The sequence below is a fragment of the Phacochoerus africanus genome, chromosome 2 (assembly GCF_016906955.1).
Source record: "Phacochoerus africanus isolate WHEZ1 chromosome 2, ROS_Pafr_v1, whole genome shotgun sequence".
NCBI classification, from domain to species: domain Eukaryota; kingdom Metazoa; phylum Chordata; class Mammalia; order Artiodactyla; family Suidae; genus Phacochoerus; species Phacochoerus africanus.
Window position 1 is genome coordinate 111,601,161 of NC_062545.1, and position 23,207 is coordinate 111,624,367.

Sequence of the window (23,207 nt, forward strand, 5' to 3'; positions counted from 1 at the left end):
AGAAATAGAAAACCCTGGGGACAGGGTCTGGGAGAGAGCCAATTGGGCCAGCATCCTAAGCTGACAGAGGCCACATGAAATCTTACATTTTTGCTTCTATTTGGAAGCAGAACACCTTTAAGGCCTGTCTAGGAGAGGACAACATCTCAACTCACAGAGGGAAGGGCCCCTGGGACCGGTCAGACCACCCCAGCCCAGAGAAAGGTCTGCCATGGGGCCTGGTGCTGGCTTCATGGGGCCTCAGAGGGGACACTGAGGAGATGCAAAAGCAAAGTCTCAAGGATGCACGTGTGCAAACCCGTGGTCAGAGTGAACAGGAACGACGGCTATCCACGGGCCTGTGTGCATGTCTAAGGGAAACACGCCCGTATTTCCACAGTCATCAGCAAGCAATTTCCTTAACTCCTTTGCTTATTAGCTTTGTTATCTGAGGGTATCACTCGTACAAGAAATGTACCATCTACACGATGACTGCACAAGTGTCCACTCCCACTCACCGCTTCCAGCCCCACTACCACCATTCATGCAAGACCACAGCCTTTAGTTATGCACCCAACACCACACTGCAAAGAGTTCTGACAAACAGATGGTCAGAATTCCTTAGCAGGCTGGCGTGGAGGGGGCGGGGGAGCTCAAGGTGTGAACTAGAGGCTGGAGCTCCATGGCATGGAGCAGGGCAAGGGGGACAGCATCACCGGCTCAGCCCCACTGATGAACAACAGTGTCTGTGGGGATGCTTCTCTCTGAAACCTGGTCTCCTCGCCCTTCATCTCCCCTAAGGGTCCTTCCAGATCAAACAGCCACAAGTCTAATAAGCAAGTGTCCCATTTCTGCAAGGCATTTGATGTTCTGTTTCTTGATAATATAGGGGTACAAAGTAGAAGAGTCCAAACTGGCAAGGAATGGCAGATTGCAATGAATTTGCACCCAATCCATGACACCTGAAAAGTTCAAACAATTCTAACATTTACCACATAAAACAAATTGTACTAAGCTCAAGTATAATCCTGTGAATGGCCTGAGAAGATATGACAGGTAAGGGGGGTGTCCCCAGGAACCTAGTGTGTATGACCCCATTTGAGAAGCGAACACGGGGATCTTCAATAAATTCTAGTAGAACAAAGCCACATAAATCTGTATGCACCACTTAACCCAGGCCAGTTTTAAATCATCTCTAAGAGACAGGTATACACTTCAGGGAGCTCTGAGAACATTCTGCACATGATCCTCACTCTGTCCAAGAAGATCCCTCCCCTAAGGTACACAAGGCTGGCTTTGGCAATTTATTAAGTAGATTAAACACCAAAAAAGCAGTATAGGGCTCTGGGAGGAGGGCAAGATCAGCAGCCAGACAGAACAGGGCAGGAGCTGAGTGACCATGGTCAAGTGATGTAGCCTCAGCTTCCTTACATCTAAGATTGGAATGGCAGCAGCATCCTCATAAAGATGTTACGACATGAATTAATGCACACAGACACTATGCTGGTAACCATGGCAATGACTACAACATGTCTCCCTCCTATCTAGCCAACTTTATGACTTGAGGTCACTGATTTGAACGCTGTGGTCCTTTTTTCCCCCTAGAGTAAGAAATGAAGAGAGGAAGATCCTTCCCAGCTTAACATCTTTTGATTCTAAATTTCTAAGAGATTCTAGACTTAGGAGATCTGTCACAAACAGTAGAAACCAACTTGAACTCCTACTGAGGATGCATATAAGGCATCTAAGAATGCAACCCAAGTGACTGCAAATTCTAAAGCCATGAGTCTGAACCAATGAAGCTGCAGGTGACTATAATCCCAACAGGCATCATTTACTGCCACTTACTATATGTCAGGCACACATCGGTCTAAGATACATGATTTCATCTATTCTTTCTGAGTCCACTTCCAGGTAGGTATCTGATGCTCTGGCTGCAGCTCAGGGAGGAAAATAATTGGCTTTTTTTTTTTAATTCAAGTATAGTTGATTTACAATCCTGTGTTAGTGTCAGGTGTACAGCCAGTGACTCAGTTTCTAATACCTATGTATTATATAAAACTAAGGCTTAGAGCAGGTTATGGAGTTGGAACTCACACCCATGTCTGTACAGACTCTGAAGCTGCCTATAAACTATAAATCTGCAACACTATAAACATGGAATACACAGTAATTCTAAACCTGTTTACCCTTAATATAGTGTTTTATATAGGTATGTATTTATGTATATTTAGGAATATATATGTATATTTCTTTTTCAGATTCTTTTCCCCCAAGTGGCTTTTATTCCCAGTGACACTGCTCTTCCTGATTCTCAAGCCCAGGACCTCCTCACTAAGTCACACCATTTCAGCAACACTCAGCTCCAACAGAAACCGAAACAGCTTCCTACACACACACACACACACACACACACACACACACACACACACAGACCCAGTCCATTTAAGAAAGAGAATTTTTACTATATTAAGAGAAAATTTTGCAGTATAAAATCCTCCATTTACAAAGCTCCTATTCACAGCTCTTTGAAAGCCAGTGAGTTTAATTTATGTAGCAACAAGACATTTTCATTTCCCAGCACTGAAAAGACTATGTTATCAAGGCATAGGAATGCTGGAATTCCCATAAACAAGGAGTCCCAGGTGGTTTTAAGGGCTCTCCCTCCTAAGAGGGAGAAAGGATAGGGATGTACGTTTATAAAATGCCTAGTTGGGAAGCGTACAGTAGTTTCCATGTCAAAACACCTCCACCCTGGGATCTTCAAAAGGAAATGGGACCAGCATCCAAGCCCCACTCACCCTGGTGAGGTCCACCACAGGCTTGCTTCTCTACTGCCCTGTTGCCTGGTCGGCCCCTAGACTGAGCTCCTCCCAGCTGAGGTCCAAATGCTCAACCTGAGAAAGGAATTGAACATCTTACATCCACAGAGCACTGTACCATTTATTGGCCTTTTTGTCTTTCCCACTTAAGTGATTTTGACTTTAAGTAGTCTGAATGACATGGACTCTAAAATTTACTGAAGAATAAAGAATGCACCTTGTCACTTTTCATAAATGATCCCCTTGTCCTTAAAAGTAAGTATGCTCCAGGTATGGGAGGTGTGTTTTCTACATGTCCACTCCATTAAGCTTCTATAGTCTTTTTTTTTTTTTTTTTAAGCCACACCCAAGGCATGCATAAGTTCTTGGGCCAGGAATTGAACCGAAGTCACAGCAGTGATAACACCAAATCCTTAAGTGCTAGGCCACCAGGGAACTGTAAGCTCCTTTATTTTTTATTGTTTTTATTGTTTGCCCAATTGACATAAATTACTAGGAAACTGGTGTTAAATTCTCCCACTATGCCATGGATTTGTCAGCATTTCCCTTTGAGATTCAGTTTGTTATTTTTTTCCTTATATAAATACACACCTATATTTAAAAAAAAACAAAACTATATATTAAGGGCAAACAAGTTTAGAATTACTAAATATTCCAGACATACAGTGTTACAGATTTATAGTTTATAGGCAGCTTCAGAGTCTGTACAGACACGGGTGGGGGTCCCAACTCTACAACCTGCTCTAAAGCCTTACTTGTCTCATCCATAAAAAGCACTCATAAGCTTCTTTAAAGGACTGAGTAGGAAAAAACACATAAAAACACTTAGCATGGTGCCCCCTCTGAAGACGCTAGCTGCTGATAAAAGTGACCTGCAACTTGCCCAAGGTTGTGCAGCTATTTAGTAGTTATGGAAACAGAACCCTCTGACTTTGTATTCATCAGGATGGGGTGCAGGAGGAGGCAGGTGTGTCACGAGTGTTTACTCCAGGGCTTCAGGGTTAGGGGAGTCAGGAGAACACTACCCCCGTCCACAGCTCACTGAGGATATGAAGTCACGTGGCAGCTACACATGCCATCTGCTCCCATCTTAATGGCAAGTGCCCAGTTTAGCTAGTTCTCTCTGGGATTTATTTCCCCTTGCTGCCGGCTGAGGGCTCTGTTCAAACAGCTGCACAGTGATGTACTTTATACACTTCTGGATCTGAGAAACACTTGGTATATTCAAAGTAGGCAAGAATGAGTATCCCAATTGTAGATTACTTGTGAGGGTTCAACCAGCCCTGGGATCCTTGGAATTGCATGTATATGTATACTTGGGGGTGGGGGGTGCAGAACATGAAAATAATTTCATTCATTTCATCAGCAGTTTCCAAACCCTTTACAACGTTCTCCCACCTGGGTGGGGTGAGCAAATCTCTGCTAGAGTCATATTTAAGTGCCCATCAGAGGGAGAAGACACAGCTTTCTTCTCTGGCTTTTGAACTCTGAAATTGATATTTGGGAGTCATTCTGTCCTGAAACTGTCAGCTGCAGGGAAATGAGAAAGGAAAAAAAAAAATAAAGGCAAAATAAACCAGCAAGGAAAGCTGCCAACAGAAGAACATACTTAGAAAGCCTCTGGGGTTAGCAAGTCACCGATTTCCTTTAAAATAACAATTAAAACCCAACAAAACTACCACAGCTGCTGGAAGACAACTCTTGAGGAGAGGTTCTTACCTCTAGGTTCATTAGAAACTAGTAACTGCAGAAAGCCATTTTGTCTAAAACAGTGTGCAGGGTGTGCAGGAGGGCTTCAATCCAGCTGCTGCGATCTAGCACAGAGCCTCCCCCATACCAGATAGACAGCACCCTAACAACCGGACCAAATCCCATCCACAAGAACTTGATAAGCAGACCACCGCAGTCTGAAACTATGCTAAGAAACCAAGCCCTCAAAACCAACAGTGAAACCAACCAAGTGTACAGTTTGTCAAACCCAGGAACAACAACGACGAAATTTTAACAGGATCTACTAAACAGATTATTTCTTTTTTCTTTTCTTTTTTTTTTTTTGTCTTTTTGCCTTTTCTAGGGCCGCACCCATGGCATATGGAGGTTCCCAGGCTAGGGGTCGAATCGGAGCTGTAGCTGCCAGCCTACGCCAGAGCTACAGCAACTCGGGATCTGAGCCACAGCTCACAGCAACGCTGGATCCTTAACCCACTGAGCAAGGCCAGGGATTGAACCCCCAACCTCATGGTTCCTGGTCGGATTCGTTAACCACTGAGCCATGACGGGAACTCCCAGATTATCTTATTTCTTGTTATGTTTCCTCTAAAAACAGAAGAAAGAGACCTCTGAAACAGAAGAAAGAGAATGTCAGCCACTTACAGACTTCCTGCTTTCTTTAAAATTGGAGCGTCACACACTATTTGTCAAACCAGCGTCAACCACTCAATTCACATGATCATAAGTGGCCCTGCAGATCCAACTCCAGGGCCTGTCACATTCCCCATCAGCCATTCTTTGCTTTCCTCAAAAACCACCGTCCAGATGTGAGACACTCAGCCACAGGGAAGAGAGACAAGAGTGGGAAGTGATCTACAGCGCAACAGAAAAAACTACACACAATTTTTTTTTCCCCAACAGGGAAAGCTTCAGGTGTGCTCTTTAAGCATCTTTGGCCCAGAAATCAACAGACAAGACACACCTCACTATCAATCTACATGAGGAATGGTAGTTAAAGAAAAAGAGGGAGGTGGAGTTCCCCTTGTGGCTCAGCAGAAGCAAATCCAACTAGTATCTATGAGGATGCAGGTTCGATCCCCGGCTTCACTCAGTAGGTTAAAGATCCAGCATTGCCATGAACTGCAGTGTAGGTCACAGACACAGCTTGGATCCTGTGTTGCTGTGGCTGTGGTACAGGCCGGCAGCTCCTATTCGACCCCAAGCCTGGAAACTTTGATACGCTATGGATACAGGCCTAAAAAGAAAAAAGAAAAAAAGAAAAAAAAAAAAGAAAGAAAAAAAAAAAGAGGGCGGTAAGAGATGTTAAGTTTTGGATACTCTCTCCCTCCTTCCATGCAAAAGTCTCTAATTTAACTCTTCACCCTGGCAAAGGATTAAGTCTGTAAGGATCTACACAAAACACATGCCTCTCAAAAATTAGACAACTACATACCAAATTAAAAGGTCTTCAGCAAAACAAGCTAGGGCAAGTGAAAAGACATCCATCACAGATGACTTTATAAATTGTTCAATCTCCTTCAGATTTAAAAAAAAAAAAAAATCTTTCGGAGTTTCCATCATGGCACAGCGGAAACGAATCTGACCAGGAACCATGAGGTTGCGGGTTGGATCCCTGTCCTCGTTCATTGGGTTAAGGATCCAGTGTTGCCATGAGCTGTGGTGTAGGTCACAGACGTGGCTGGAATCCTGCGTTGCTGTGGCTCTGGCGTAGGCCGGAAGCTGCAGCTCCAATTCGACCCCTAGCCCAGGAACCTCCACATGCTGCCATATGGGGCCCTAAAAAGCAAATAAAATAAATAAATTAACTAAAATTAAAATTTTTAAAAATCTTTCTCATTTTTATTTTCCAGCTAACAAAGGTATAGCATGTTGGCAAAACAAACTCAAACTTCATTCCAGTCCCATTCCCCACCCTCCATCAAAATAATCCCCATGCACAGTTTAACAAACGTGACTCCAAGCATTTTCCATGCCAATGACAACTACCATCAACTGAACACTTGCAGTGTTCCAGGCATAGTTCTAACAGCCCACCTTCTACCATACGGCTTTTATCTTCATAAATTCCCTATGAGGTGAATTATTCTAACCCACTTGATGGACAAGGAGACAGGCTCAGAATGGCAAGTTGTTTGCCCAAGACCACTCTCCCCCAATCCCGCTAATAAGTACAGCTTCTAAAATCACTAGATATATACGCTCTTGTTACAGCTATTAACTTCATACCGAACCTCTTAAATCTTCAATTTGCCAATTTCCCACTTAATATCATACGTGGTCTTCTTTCCATCCACCTCCTTGGTCCCTGCACAGTAGCTACAATTTCTCTTTCAAAGAAAGACTATGATTTATTGTTCTACTACCATGGCGGGGGAAGGCAGGCAGACATATAAGCTATTCACAACTGTGTATTTCCCATGCATTTAAGATGAGAGCTATGAGGGTTATCTGCCTAGCCACTTTAGGAAGGTCTGTGTGGATATATGTACCTGTACGTGGATAAACATCACTTGGTTCTTCTTCTCCTTTCCTCTTCAGGGTCAAATTTCAGGCTCTCCCAAACAGCAGGGAGATAGACATCTATCACTTCTCTTCAGAAGGGGCAAAAATACTCACAACTTTGGGAGGCAAACCACTCTACAATCATAAAGATATCAGATCCCGAAAGAAATTGAATCCCTCAGTTCTTGGCTCAAAGTTCTCTTTCTTTCATCAGACATTAACTAAAGACTATGTAAATTTTTTTATTTTTTATTTTTTGCTTTTTTAGGGTCGTACCTGCACATTATGGAGGTTCCCAGGCTAGGGGTCCAATCAGAGCTATAGCCGCTGGCCTACACCACAGCTACAGCAATGTGGGATCCAAGCCAAGTGTGCAACCTAGACCACAGCTCATGGCAATACCAGATCCTTAACCCACTGAGCAAGGCCAGGGATCCAACCCGCAACCTCATGGTTACTAGTTGGATTCATTTCTGCTGCACCACAATGGGAACTCCTAAAGACTTTTTTTTTTTTTTAATTTCAGGAATGTCTTCTTAGAAAGACAATTGCACTTTCATAGCAATGTAACACACTCCCTTCTAGAGACTATGCTTTGTTGAGAATTATGCAGCCAATTTTATAGTCTTCAACCAAACAAAAATTAACTGCCACCAAGTACACTCCTTCCATACAATTCAAGAGACACACTTCCCTTTTTTGCATCCCTTTTGCCTCCTGGCCTGACTCTAGTGGCTGGCATACCCTGCATCAGCTTCTGAAGGTAGAAGAATACTGAAGTCATCAATTCCCAATTCTCCATTTTGTAAAAAGGCAGACCTTCCAAGGTTAAGTGTATTTAATATGCTATCATCATCTCCTGCTAATGATTCATATTGAAAAGGCACAGGAAGCAAACTCCCTCAGTGTCTCATTTATGAGCCACTGGGGATGCAGCTTTAAGGGTGCAAGCAGTAACAGGGAGGGAAAAAAACAACCTGGCCTAGACCAAGACTTCTTTGACTTCACTCCTATTAATATTTAGAAGAAATTTACCAACTAAGTGAGAAATACTTGAACCTCACCCAAGGGGCTGGGCCAGCATCCCCAACTGTTTGGGTGATTATATAAAAAGCATAGTCAGGAAAGAAGGGTTCACCTGGCTTAAAAGCCCCAGCTCTGGGGTCAGTACTGTGGTATCTCGTGGCTGTAGACCGAGTTCACCCAGCTCTGCCAGGTACAGCTCTATGACCTTGGCCAAGATGCTTAACCAGCTAGTGTATTACAAGTACAAAGTAACAACCTCAGAATTGTTAGGAAGCTTATGAAACAAGGTAATAACCTCTCACCACACTTAGAACCCTGTGTGGGACACATAAGTGCTCAATCTTTAATATCATTATCTATTTCTTCAGCAAATTACTTCCATCCTATGCGTCCGAGGTCACACTAACAGTTGGTAGTTTTCTCCTGTGTACCATACTTTCCCACGCATTCTCCCATTCCAAGGTTAAGTTTATTTAATAAACCCTAATAATCAATTCATACTGTCCTCAAAACACTTCTGAAGAACCTGAGGTTCAGACACGGCTAAAATCTTACTGAACATCATGTACTAGTGACCTGATCTGAACTTGAATCTACTTATATTCAGAAGCTCCACTTCTCCAAGCCCCATGCTCCTTCCTGTTCAGGCACCAGGAATTTAATTTTTAGTTGAAGAACCTGAGGTTCAGACATGGCTAAAATCTTACTGAACATTATGCACTAGTGACCTGATCTGAACTTGAATCTACTTATCTTCAGAAGCTCCACTTCTCCAAGCCCCATGCTCCTTCCTGTTCAGGCACCAGAACTATAAAGGAGTGCTGCTAGCCAACATCTACTGAGTCCTCAGTATGTACTGGGTCCGAAGTAAATGCTTTGCATACAGGCTCGCTCTACACAACAACCTTATAGATGGGTAAAACCATTACTCCCATTTTTCAGATGACAAAACTGAGGCTTAAATAGGTGAAGTAATATGGGCAGGGATATGAGATAACTAAGTAGGAAAGCCAGGACAGGGCTACAGTCTGTCATAATTATTTCATTAACAAGAAGAAAGAGGGAGGGAGGAAATGTTTGCTCAAGAGGTCTAGTAAACCTTTAAACCATGAAAGGAGTCTGTTCTGTAGAAGAGTTAACCCACTTGTCTTTCAGAGTGGTTAGTGTGGTAAGACACCAAGTTTCTAATTCTCTTACAGAAACATTAGCAGGGAATTCTCCCTGCAGCACAGTGGGTTAAGAATCCAACTGCAGCAGCTAGGGCTGCTGCAGAGGCAAGGTTCGATCCCGGACCTGGCACATTAGGTTAAAGGATCTGGCATTGCTGCGGCAATGGCACAGGTCACAGCTGTTGCTCAAATTCAATACCTGGCCCAGGAAATTTCTTCTTCCATATGCCATAGCTATGGCCATTAAAAAAAAAAAAATTAGCAGTATGTGTGACTATTTTTTAAATTAGAATATAAGTAAGAGTCCTCAAACAATATCTCTAGCACAGTTATTTTTGCCTAAAAATAAAAGGCGCAAAATTAAAATGTTGGAGTGAGCAATAGTTATTCAGATTCAGTACAAAAGAGATCATCACCTCCTTTTCCTCCAGGGGCCCACACGAGAGGGGTGGGGTTAACAATCACAAGCCCTATCTAATTCAAGAGGAAAACCAGCAACGATTTTGCCTGAGGTGTCTTTACTTGCTTCTGTAACAATTTAACTCAGCCACTTCCCCAAACAAAAACATGAAACATTACATTTTATTCTGACTAGAACAAGTATTTCAAATTTTACTGTGATTTTCTGTTAACAGCCTTTTGGAGTATGAAGAAAAAGAACAGAACAAATGGAGAGGAGTGAGCATACAGAGCAGTAAAGAAGGACAGACAGACAAGAAGAGGAAAGGCAGAGGCCCAGAAGGGGGGACACTGCAGTTACCAGGGAGGAAGAAGAGGAACCAGAGCATTCAGAATACTCCGAGCTGATCACATAACCTCTTGCCATCCTTGCTTGGCTGCAGAGACATCCCCCTCCACTGCAATCTCAGCAGCTCGTTCACCCACACTCACTGCTCTTCCATGAAGCAGTGCCATGAGGAGCTGCCCTTGTGGGCAATGGGAGAGCGTGGTTCTGCACAGTCTCCCCATCTCTAGCATCACAAGTCAGAGCAATACCAGCACTGTGTGGTCCAAACGAAACCCACGCTTGCCTCCTCTCTACTGTCTTGCCTTTGCAAGACAACTCAGGCCCAACTTTACCAAAATAATATTCTACCTCTTCATCCTACAGTAGCTTACCTCACCGCCTACCTGAACTCTCCCACCAACAGCTCAAGAACACCTTTCTATTATCCAAAGGATGTGAGGCACAGCTACTAAGAATGAGTGCATAGCCTAAGGAATAAGTAGTGATAAGATTTCTCATCTGTCTACCAGGGCTTTGACCAATTAAGCCAGGCAGGCAATGGCTGACAGTACCAAAGGCAGAAAGACATCAGGCTCTCAGCCCTGGGAAGAAATGAAGCAGGGGGCAGAGGCGGGCAATCTCCAGGCTGCAGCAGCTGTCTTGAAGCAAGCATGCATCCCAAGTTGAAATCAAAGGACTTGAGATAATTATAGGTCACTGACAACGCCATCCACAGAACGTGTTCCCTCCTCTAACATATAAATTTTGTCTTATTTGCAGTCAAAACAAATCTCGAGTGAAATTTAGAATTCTTCAGGCAGAGGAGCACAACTAACTTCATGTCAGCGTAATGTGATTAGGACCAAAATAAACCTACCACCCACATAAAAACACTGAGAATATAAACCAAGGAGGGCAGAAGGCTGTGTGTTATTTGCCAAGAAGAGAGAACAGAAAATCACATATTACTCTGGACTTAGTTTTTAAAAAGCTTTCATTGCCCATTTTAATATGGCCTTACCCTCAGCCAATAAACAGTAATAGGTTAAGTAAGGCAAGTCACAACATGAAGAGCAGAAAAAGACATGGGTTCCACTCGGACACGTCACTCTCTAACTCACGTTTCCATCTAAAATCTGTAAAAGGATGTGGTTGGACTGCAACATCCTCAAGGTGAAGGCGTATCCACCCATGTCCTCAGTTTGGGGATTTGCTGCGATTTCGGTTTTCTCACAGCTGTGTCATACTGGAGTTGACTGTCCCCACAAATCTTAGTGAATGAGGCATTGACCAGCCCGGTTCAGTGTAAGGCACTATATGAAAGGGACATGTCACAAACGTGGCTGGGAGGGCAAGACCAGCACACCCAAAGGGAAGGCAAATTGTGCCTGCAGGAAGAATGCCCAGTATGCTCTGCTGGATTTATTTAGATCTCAGAATCTTCCCGCTGCCAAAGAACTCACGGGAATCTGATACGAAAACACAAACAAACATGTATCCAGGGCAGTTATAATAAAGATTAAAAAAAAATCAACCAGAAACCATATGGAGTTGTCTCTAGAACAGTGATCACTTAGTCACTGGGAGCATGCCTACACAGATAAGGCTAAGGATAGCTTCTACTTCCTGTCAATCCCTCGAACCCCATAAGCATCCCTTCCTTCAGCGAGAACACACATCACAAAGTTTACTAAACTCAGTATATAATAAGACACTGCAATAGTTACATCTCCAAGAAAAGGAGAAAGAGAAAGCTGAAATTCCTGTGTGTAGGCACACCGGTAAACAAGACCACAGTCACTTTCTCTTTGGGATAAAGTCTAGAAACTGTGTGAATTTCCATTGACAGTAAAATGGATAAAGTATAGTGTAGTGAACAGAGCGGGTTACCACACAACAATAAAAATGAATGAATTTCAAGCAAGGACATGGATCAGTCTCACACACAATGGTGAGCCAACAGTAGCAAAAGCCAACTGATACAATAAATTTCCTTTTTTTCAGGAGTTAGAATTACACTAGGAGAGGGTGACGGTGGCCAGCCATCTACCACATAGATTTCAACAGAAGGTAACAAAATCCAAGAAATAAAAAATGATAAAAAATCTTAGCACTTGATTGGGCCTTAATCCTCTCAAACTCCGCAGCTTCATTTTGAAGATAAACAGAGGTGGAAAGTTCAAAAGTACAGGTGCTCTTCCTTCCAGGTTTATACCTTTGCACCACACCTGCTCCACCCACCAAAACATTCTAAACTTACATTTCTGCTCTCCTTGGTATAAAGGAAGTGCCTAAGAAAAATGCATCTTGCTTATTCATTTTCTTCAAGAAAAGTTTTTGCTTCCCCGTTTGTTAATCCCACACCCAAAGGGGACAACAATCGCTCATTTAACTCTTCTCATTAGCCATGCCCATTATGCACTGATAATCTCTGTTAACAAATCGCATAAGGGCAGCTGAGAGATTAAATGCAGTTTACAACTCTCCGGGTCTTCAACACTCCAGTTACCATCTTAACCTGACACAAAACAAATTGCCATGTTTTGAAATAATATACCATTACTGACATACAATTTCCGCCTCCTTGCTTCTGTCTGTGCCCGTGAACTCCAAAGATCTTTTCCATAGCGCTTGAAGGTCAGATTACGTTTACATGCTAATATAATAAATGACTCTGAATTAATTACCATTCTTCATTAAATAACCTCATCTGCCTAATACAGGTTGTTGAAGACCTTTGAGAGAAAAAAGCCGTATTAAAACTTTGTTCCAAATATATCACATGTACTTTTAAAGGGAGAACATGGGGGAATTTTCTCGAAGGCACCGCATTTGATCTTTTTTAACAGAATTAAATTTCACCGACCCATTGGAGGAAGTTTTATGGTTACTGTTTTTCAACACACTACTGACATAATGAAATCATGCAAAGCCCTAATCATAATCTATTCAAAATTTCGCTCTCAAGTAATAAAAAAGCACCTCTGGGAAATTAATTACTGAGAAGAACAAAGAATTGGAGATGTGTGCATATTAGGCCTTCAAGAGATTCATGACAAGAGTTTGGAAAGGGGCAAGTCACAGTGTGTGCTATGCACATAGTTTGAGCAAGAAAATGCAAAGATGGGACCTCCAAATTATAGTAAAGACAGCACTGGGGCTTCTGCCCACTCCCTAACAAGGAATTGTCTCTCTTTTGCCTCAATGGGGGTGGGGATGTTAACATGCAAGAAATCTGGAAAATTCTCTGCCCCAATGAAGGCAGAAATCAGTGCAATAGAGGTTGAGTCACTTCCCACATACTGGACTACTGGCTTTTATGCCAATTTGACCTGCACCTGCAAAATACCATGCAGGTTCCAGGAAGGCCTGCAATTCAGTCAACATTTCCTGAGCACTAGAGTTCCAGTCATGACTCAGCAAAAACAAATCCAACTAGGCACCTCAAACCTGCCATGAGGTGGCGGGTTTGATCCCTGCCCTTGCTCAGCAGGTTCAGGATCCGGTGTTGCCCTGAGCTGCAGTGTAGGTCGCATACGCGGCTCGGATGTGGCATTGCTGTGTCTGTGGTCTAGGCCAATGGCTACAGCTCTGATTTGACCCCTAGCCTGGGAACCTCCATATGCTGCTAGTGCAGCCCTAAAAAAATAAATAAAAAGTAAAAAAATAGAAATAATTTCCTGAGCACTGATTTCATCCATAGACACTTCTAGACCCTGTTTGGCTTGAGGAATGGGGAAGGAACTGGCATTTACCCCATAATTCCCATGTGCAGGACAGTCCACTAGGCCCCTTATGTGACTGTATCGTGACTGTCCTGTCTCAGCTTTCATTCTCACAATGGAAGAGTGATGGGCCACTTCACAAAGGAGGTAGCTGAAGGTGAAATGACTTGCCACAGCACACAGCTCAGGGACAAAACATGAACTAAACCCAGGTCTATAAGGCTGTCAGATGATGCATTCCTTCCACTGCTCACACTTCTCCCAGACTACAGGACACGCCCTCTCCAAAGACGAAGGAAATCCAACATGTACGATAGAGCTTAGGGTATGGCAGAAGGACACAAGCACTTCAGTGGGACGACATATCACAGGGACTCAAGGAATGAGGCTGTATCTTCCTAGGCATGTAGGGAGTGGACCAGAAATGGCTCTGCCAAGGAAAAGTCTCTGAAGTTGGGTTTTGGGGAATGAGGTAGATGCTTATGTCTCATGACAGGAGGACAAGCATAGCAAGCAAAGGAAAATATGGCAAAGGCACATGAGCCTACAGAGTAGAAGAGTTAAAAGTGGTCTTAACACAGGAGATGGTGTGGGGAAATGAAACACAGATAGGAAGACATAGGTCACCCTCATCAGAAGGGCTCAGGTGGCCAAATCGGTTTCTGTTCCATCCATTTGGGAATGAGGAGTCAGTGGTTATCTTAGTCCATTCAAGCTGCTATAACAAAAATACTACACACTGAGTTGCTTAAATAACAGAAACTTGTTTTTAACAGTCCTGGAGGCTGGAAGTCCAAGATCAAGATGCCAGGAGATTTGGTATCTGGTGAGGTTCCATGTCCCGATTCAAAGATGGCCATCTTCTTGCCTGTGTCCTCACATCGTGGGAGGGGCTAGGGAGCCTCATGGGGTCTCTTTTATAAGGGCACCAATCCCATGCATGAAAGCTCCATCCTCATGACCTCATCACCTCCCAAAGGCCGATTTCCTTATACCATCACATTGAGCGGCTTAGGATTTCAAAACATTGACTTTGGAAGAACACAAACATTCAGCCCATAATGAAAGCTGGAAGAGGATGATTTGAGAAAGACTTAGTGTGCAACTTTGTAGGCTAGGTAGATGGGAAACAGATGTTCTTGTCAATCCAAGCAATGTAGATCTGCAAATATCCATGGAGTACCCTTTCCCAAACATCCTCACCCAAACCAATAATGCAGTATACAAGATTTTTGTAGGATGGTTTCTCCTTCCAAGAAACAATACTGTGGACAAATCCCATCCCCTGATTTTTTTTTTTTTAATATTCACTTTAGTGTAAGGGCAACCTGAAAATTATCAATAGCTGGTTCAATGTCTACCAAGCTAATACAACTACAGAATTTCAAAAGCCACCTATTAGAAGAAAGAAAATATAAAATCTAAAAGAGAAAATTATGTCTCTGAGTCATTACCCATCTATATTTCTGAAGTATACCAATAAATATCTTAATAAGGATGACAGAGTGATTGGTTTGGTCTTGAAAACCCTGTACGGGAATCTAAGTTTCTGTGACATCTACAGGGTCTTTTTAGAAAGAGTAACTATGGTGCTTAGCATCAGAATGTTATCAAGAATAAAGAAAAACTTAAATATAGAAAACAAAAAAAAAGGGACCAAGAGACATTTCTGAACCAAGAGAGGCCCAGAAATGAGCCACAGAAGAGACAAATTTAGCCAGAGGGCCCTAGAAATTATGTTCTTTCCATGAAATATAGGCATTTCACCATTAAAAGACTAAAATTCCCCATTGCTATGACAGACCCTATCCATGCAGAGACATCAAGGGGTTGTTAAGCAGTAGGCAGCATGGCAAACTGTGAAAAATCCATCCCAACTGTATCACTCTCAGATTCATCAGCCTCTAACTGTGAGCCAGCACAAGAACCTGGTTCTCAAAGAAAGGTATTCCCATGGGCACTGGCCAGGACTAGACACTCAAACCAGGGCAACATGATGAGGCGTTTAAGTCATAGTCTTTTACAGGGGGCAAAACCAACTAGGGTCACTGCTGGTTACTCAGAAAGACACCCAAAAAAGAGTATCCAAAGGCAAGTTAAAGACCTATTTTTGTTTTAACTAAAGACACGAAACCTAGAAAGAAATGGGTTTGCTCATTTGACCCTGGGTCAAGGGGACAGTTAGAACACAAAAAGCCTCATTCTGAGTTAGAAGTATTAATCTCTAGAAATTCCATAATAATCAGCCAGTGAAGCTGGAGTTAATTCTTAACATTTAGGAGTGAACTCCACGAAGCATGGTTCTACCCTCCCACAAAATATCCTTCTGTCAGGGCAGCAAGGCCTCTACTTCTCATATGGGGGCACAGGATGGGAGAAGGGGGTCCCCCAGGGTTCACTGCAGGGAGGAGAGCTCTAGGATGAATGTGGTACCTCTTTCAGGCAAGCCAATCCCCCTCTAGCATTTGGGAAGAAAAACATCATTTCTTGATTAAAACAGATAAAATGCACTATGAAGTAGAACATGAATTCAAGTATTGGTAAGGAAAAAAAAATAGAATTTAAAGAAATTTTCACAAGCTTCCAGTGGGCAGTTTGGAGCCAGGCTCAACCTTTTTTTGGGTGGGCGTTGGATTTTTCCTAGAGAATATAGTCGTAATTTCCATAACCTCATCAGTTCTTCTTTAACTTAGAAAGATTTCTAAACCTGAAAAACAGGCTGACAGACTCCTCAGGTACCTGTATGTTTTACATATGTTCACGTCACTGATATCATGTGTATCAAAAACATATTTATCAGAGTTCCTGTCGTGGCTCAGCAAAAACGAACCCAACTAGTATCCATGAGGACTTCGGTTCAATCCCTGGCTTCTATCAGTGGATTAAGGATCCGGCATTGCTGTGAGCTGTGGTGTAGGTTGCAGACACAGCCCGGATCTAGCATTGCTGTGGCTGTGATGCAGGCCAGCAGCTACAGCTCCAATTTAACCCCTAGCCTGGGAACTTCCATATGCCACAGGTGAGGCCCTAAAAGAACAAAAAAAAAAAAAAGTTTTTATTAATTCTCGAAGTTGTTTCTAGGACCTGGAAGCATCCAGCGGGCAGAGGCAGGACGATGTCTGGTGACAGGAACACATGGTCTACCCTGTAGCTGCAAGTCACCCAACCACAATATTACCCTGGGGTGGGCAAAACATCACGAGGCACAGATTAACAGGGGAAAAGGAACACAGGCTCCATACACGGCCCCGGGTTACAACCACCATAACTTACAAATTGAGTGCCATGCTAAGTCCTAGGCACAGCTCAGAGAAGTAGTGTGTTTTGGTATGAGTCAGGCAAGACCCAGATATTATCCGTCAATCATCACCACATACCCTGTTCTGTATCTCATTACCTAATATTACCTCAACTCTCATGTAAGGTAAAGTATCAGTATATCCCCATTTCACAGCTTAACCAACAGAACCTGAGAGAGATGAAATGATTGCACCACGTCACAGAGCTACTAAGCAGTACCAAAGCCAATTAACCCTCACAACACCACATGGCCAACACTTCTGAACCCACTGTCCTGGGCCCCTGGGGAGAGCGCATGCTGGAGGATCCCCAGTGCTCCCTGCGGGGCTGGCAGGACCTGCCATGAGCAGGGACACTGAAAATGGGCCATTTGGAGCCCTGAAACCACATTTTACCAGCTTATTTTGCCATGTGCTTAACAAACTGCCAGCAACAAACACCAAAAGAAAACACAGACTATTAGTAGGATTCCAACCTCAAAGCTTCTCCTATGTATTAGGAACATTTTGCCTCACATGGCTTACAAACATAAAAGTTTTAAATACTGAATTAATTTGAAACGTATATCGCGACCCAATATCCAGCCTTAATGTTTCAGGATGTGGACCCTGAATCAAAGCCATGGATTCTCTCTCTCTCAAGGGAGCTCAAGTGGTACAAGGCCCAGTGGAGGGAGCTCCAGGCAGGGAGGTGGGAGGTGGACAGCCTTGGGGGTCCTGCTGGGAAGGGAGGCACGTGAAAGGCCAAGAACTGAGAAGCTCCCCCAAGCCCCTTTCCTCCCTGGCTCGGTGGGATCAGTGATGTGCCGGCAGGGTGGGGCCCGAGGGCCAGATGGAGCCAGTCTTAGAGCATATGCTTTCCAGGCAAAATGTGCCCAGGGTCTGAATGGGGATGGACATTTAACACTCAACTGCTCAGTCAGAAGTGGAATCCCAAGGCTAAACCATTCTTTGGAAATTGGATTCTATCAGAAGACCCCTTGGAATTTTGCTAACTCTAACAGGTTTGAGATGCCCACTGGTATATGCGACAAGCTGGAAGTTTATAACATAACAGAAATAGAAGGTCATCAATGGAATCACTGACACAATCAAGGAATGCTGTCATTCATGATGGGCTAAAACAAAGAGGCTCTACTACTGCCTCGAACTGAGGAGGTTTTTAACATCCAAGAGTCATTTTTCCCACAAAGTAAATTCGTGGAGGAAACAAAACAAAACAAACCAAGCCTATTTATATTAAGCAGCTACTCCAAGGATCCTGACTCACTCAAAGCCAGCCCTGTCAGCATGACCAGTATATGCAGACAGGAAGCACAGGCTAATGGTTAAGATCAAGATCCTAGAGCCAGACCTCCTTGGGTCAAATCCTGGCTCCATCACCAAGTACTTATGGCATCCTTAGCAAGTTACTTAAATGATCTGAAGTTTAGCTTATCTGTAAAATGAAGATAAGAACAGGACTTTCACCCTAGGGTTGTTAGAAAGACTAAATAAAAGTAAATAATAAAATACTGATATTAGAGCCTGGTTTATGCTAAGTCTATCCACAAAGTATTTACTTTTCATCACAATTATTAGTGAAATGCAAATCAAAACCACAATGAGGTATCACCTCACACCAGTCGGAACAGCCACCATCAAAAAGTCTACAAATAATAAAGATGTGAAGATGGATGTGAAGAGGTTGGAGAGAATGTGGAGAAAAGGGAACCCTCCTACACTGTTGGTGGGAATGTAAATTAGTACAGCCACTATGGAGAACAGTATGGAGGTTTCTTAAACAACTAAAAATAGAGGACTTCCCTTCGTGGCTCAGCAGTTAACGAACACAACTGGTATCCATGAAGACATGGGTTGAACCCTGGGCCTTGCTCAATGGGTTAAGGATTTAGCGTTGCTGTGAGCTGTGGTGCAGGTCGCAGACAGCTCAGATCCTGCATTGCTGTGGCTGTGGTGTAGGCCGGCAGCTGCAACTCAGATTCAACTCGCAGCCTGGAAACCTCCATATGCCACTGGTATGGCCCTAAAAAAAACAAAAAAGAAAAAAGAAAAAAAAAAAAGAATAGTGATTAGAAGTAATAGATTATTCTTCTCTTCACAAAAGAAAGAGGGAAACAAGGGCTATATACAGATTTTTACTAGGCTAAAAGTATTACAGATAATAATCTAAAAAGGAAAGTTTAGGAGTTCCCGTCGTGGCTCAGTGGTTAGCAAATCTGACTAGGAACCATGAGGTTGCGGGTTCGATCCCTGGCCTTGCTCGGTGGGTTAAGGATCCAGTGTTGCTGTGAGCTGTGGTGTAGGTCGCAGACATGTCTCGGATCCTGCGTTGCCGTGGCTCTGGTGTAGGCCGGTGGCTACAGCTCCGATTAGACCCCTAGCCTGGGAACCTCCATACACCGTGGGAGCAGCCCAAGAAATGGCAAAAATACAAAAAAAAATAAAAATAAAAATAAATAAAAAGGAAAGTCTAAGCCTAAAATAATTTTGCACTACCTAAAAAATTCATGCTCAAAGCTTAGGGAAATTTAGGATAGTAAGCTAAGTTACAAAAATTTTTACTTCCTATCATTCATTCAAAGTTAAGAGTTTGGTGGGAGTTTTGGGGTTTTTTGTTTTTCCATGGCTGCACCTGCAGAATATGGAAGTTTCCAGGTCAGGAATCGAACCTGAGCCACAGCATTGACAACACCAAATCCTTAACCTGTAGGCCAGCAGGAAACTCTCAAAATTGCAGCGTATTAAATAACCTATTTTCCTAAATTTCTTCTCAATTAGTTATCAATTTGGTCACTTATTTCAGACTGTTCATATCTTATAAACAAACAAACATTTGCTTAAATGACCATTGATATGCTTAAATATTCATTCATCTAGAAGGATACATCATTTATTTACTATTTTATTCTTTTTTTTTTTTTAGGGCCACACCTGTGGCATAAGGAGGCTCCCTGGCTAGGGGTCATATCAGAGCTGTAGTCACTGGCCTACACCACAGAGACAGCCACACCGGATCAAAGCCACATCTGTGACCTATACCACAGCTCACAGCAACTCTAGATCCTTAACCCACTGAGTGAGGCCAGGCATCAAACCTGCATCCTCATGGATACTAGTCAGATTCATTTCTGCTGAGCCACAATGGGAACTCCAAAGTTATCACCATGATTAAATCATATATTCACTCATCTCAATCAAACATATTAAGGCATACTCAAGAGCCACTGTGGAAAATTTATACTTTCATTTATTTATTTTCCTTTTCTTTGCTTTTTAGGGCCACATCTGTAGCATATGTAAGTTTCCAGGTCAGGGATCAAATTGGAGCTGCAGCTGCCAGCCTACAGTCACAGCAATCCACATCCAAGCCCCATCTGTGACCTACACTGCAGCTGGTGGCAATGCTAGATCCTGAACTCACTGAATGAGGCCAGGGATCAAACAAGCATCTTCATGGATACTAGAGGGTTTTTAACCCACTGAGCCACAATGAGAACTCCTACTTTCATTTAATCTTAATCTTAGAGAGTCCCCCCAAAAAAGTATTTCAAAAAGGCATAGTATGACCTGCCTAGCTCAGTAGATACCTGACCTAGCTCAGTGGGTTAAGGATTGAGCGTTGCCATGAGCTGTGGTATAGGTCCAGATGTGGCTTGGATCTAGCATTGCTGTGACTGTGGCTAGGCCAGCAGCTACAACTTCGATTGGACCCCTGGCCTGGGAACCTCCATATGCTGCGGGTGCGGCCCTACAAAGACACAAAACAAACCAAAAAAAGATTATTTCCCATGATAGAACATGAGAATATTTATATATGACTGGGTCACTTTGCTGTATAGCAGAAATTGGCGCAGATTGTATATCAACTATAATTTTTTAAAAATTAAAGATTATGTCATATAAAATTATAAATCTTGTTTTCAGGTATGGTTGATAGGGGATTGGGCTCTTTCTTTTAGAGAAACACTATCTTCTTAGAAGGCAAAAAGGCAAAACAGTGAGAGAAAAAAACAAAACAGCTTGTTAAAGACATCTGTGCTTCTCCAGCCTGGTGCTGCCTACATTCTTGGGAAGACAACTCAATTGCTTACTAAGCATGCCACATTTTATTATGCCTCAATTACACAGTTTCTCTGATCAACCATGTTAGCATTTAATTACCATGCAATTAACTCATGGCACTAACTCAAGCTCATGGGCATTTCTGCTTTTGCCCCAGCAGTCATCAAATCATGGAGCCAAAGCCCACCCTGCATTTTCCCACCCACCTGTGCTCTGTCTCCCAGGCATTTTCCTGGGTTATGATTACAAAAGCTCCACGGCACACCAATTCTTCTCCAACCCTGCCATAGCTGCCTAGAGGAGACCAGTCTCAAAGCAGGGGACTCCCAGTGCAAACACCCCTACCAGGGGTGGGGTAACAGGAGGACTTGCTAACAGGAGGAAGACAACCCCAGTATCAAATGGGATTTGAACTAGATGAGTGAGTATCAGACTTTGGTATTCCACAGCAGAAAACTGCCACCCCTTCCCAAACTGGGCTGATTAAGAACTCTGTCTTCAAAGTGCTCCCTTGAGGAAACAATCTCAAACCATCATTTCATTAAAAACAGCCATTTTCAAATCTACCAAGAAGAAAGGATATTATCTTTCAATAAAAGGCAGTTCTTGGAATACATTTATCTTAATAGTAAGTATCTTTATTTTTGACGTTTAGAACAATCATGGATCAGTTCTTTGGGAAACACTAGATGAAATGGTTTTAAGGTCTCTGCTGACCTGTAAGTTACTGAAGCACAGCTCAGCAAGCGTTTTTAAGCTAAAGAGAACTGAAGATATTTAATTACTTGTCACCAAAAAAAAAGATCTATACTTCATTCATTTCGCATATAGCATATATGCAAGCCAAAACAAAGACCAAATAACCAAATAACCAAGGCGGGTAGAGGGGGTGGGGCAAAGGAAAGCATTCTGCTTTCCCGGTATAATTTCTAGGAAGATTAATATCCTCTCTAAATGTCATTCTCCTTGCACATGATTTCAAAAGATGTTTTTCTGGCTCTACAATACCAGTGGAATCAGCTGTTTTAACTTGAGGCCCTAGAGTGTCACTCTCCAGTTGTGTAGTTATTTATAACTACAGAGCAGAGCCTGTGTCTGCCACATGGAAGTATGCAAGACCCCACAGAAAGGTCACAAGACAATGTCGCTTGTTTCAAACACACTGCCAATTTAACATGCACCCACCCTTTCGGAGATCTTTCCTATTAAGAAAGCTCCAGAAACAATCTAAAGGTTCTCCTGGCAACAGGGCTCTCACCTTACACATTACCTAGATTCAGCCGAGTTCCCCAGAACTCAGTAAGTTCATCCAAAGCGTTGGATTCCAGCTGGATGTTTGCAGTAGGATCTGTGCGATTATCCCATGCAGCTATGAACTGGCTTAGTAAACATTTGCTAAACGTATCCTACTTAGAAGGCATCCTGGAGAGTCTCCTCATTCTTCCCCTCCCACCACACCCAAAAAAGGTACGACAAAACACTCGGTCCAGTTTTCCAGAGAGTAGCCTAAGCTCTTCCACCAACTGCCACATGATGTGCTATAACAAATGCTCTATTCAGAACCTGCCACATATACAAGTGATCCTGGAAGACAGAGAGATCCCTTCCTCTTAGGGGTAGACAGCACGGTTGGCTGGATTTGGGCTGTGCATTTCAAGAACGTGAGAAGGGAGATGCACCAAGAAGCCTCTAGCCCTGGAACTGGAATGTCAGCTGCATTAGAGCCAGAGCTTTACGGGTCTTATTCAAAATGATGCTCCCCACATCTACAATAATGCCAAAAAGTAAGAGCTAAGTATTTGTTTGATAAAAAGTTAAAAAAGAGAGAGAGAGAGAGGAAAGAACGATCTTAGACCTGTCACTGACTTAGCCATCATGTCATTAGTTTCAGAGCATTCAATGACCATGAGTTTACCTAAGGACCAAGTTCAGGCTGCCTGAGGAGCAGAGTCCCCACCACCACCCACCACCACGGAGCCAGATGAGACTCCACCCTGTACATCCCAGACTGGCAGACTGGTGGAGGGAGAACTTTCACTCTTCCTCACTTCAGGCGAATTCCTTAACTTGCTCTCTACCAATGTCACAAAGCAATCCTTAACCCAGCATGAGGAAGGGACCAAGCTGAAGTTTCACCTAACATCTAATATTTGTGCCTTCTA

General features: G+C 43.0%; 1 protein-coding gene across 5 annotated transcripts in view; it reads right to left on the reverse strand.

The window, feature by feature from the left end:
* The window catches only part of TLN2 (talin 2), a 469,337-nt gene that overhangs the window by 323,709 nt on the left and 122,421 nt on the right, over positions 1 to 23,207 (reverse strand). The window contains exon 1 of one of the 5 annotated variants that reach the window (XM_047766193.1): positions 2,781 to 2,798. The exons of the other annotated variants lie outside the window; for them this stretch is intronic. The gene's annotated coding sequence lies outside the window, so the exon portion shown is untranslated. Of the gene's footprint in view, positions 1 to 2,780; positions 2,799 to 23,207 lie in introns of those variants that run through there. 5 annotated transcript variants of the gene reach the window in all.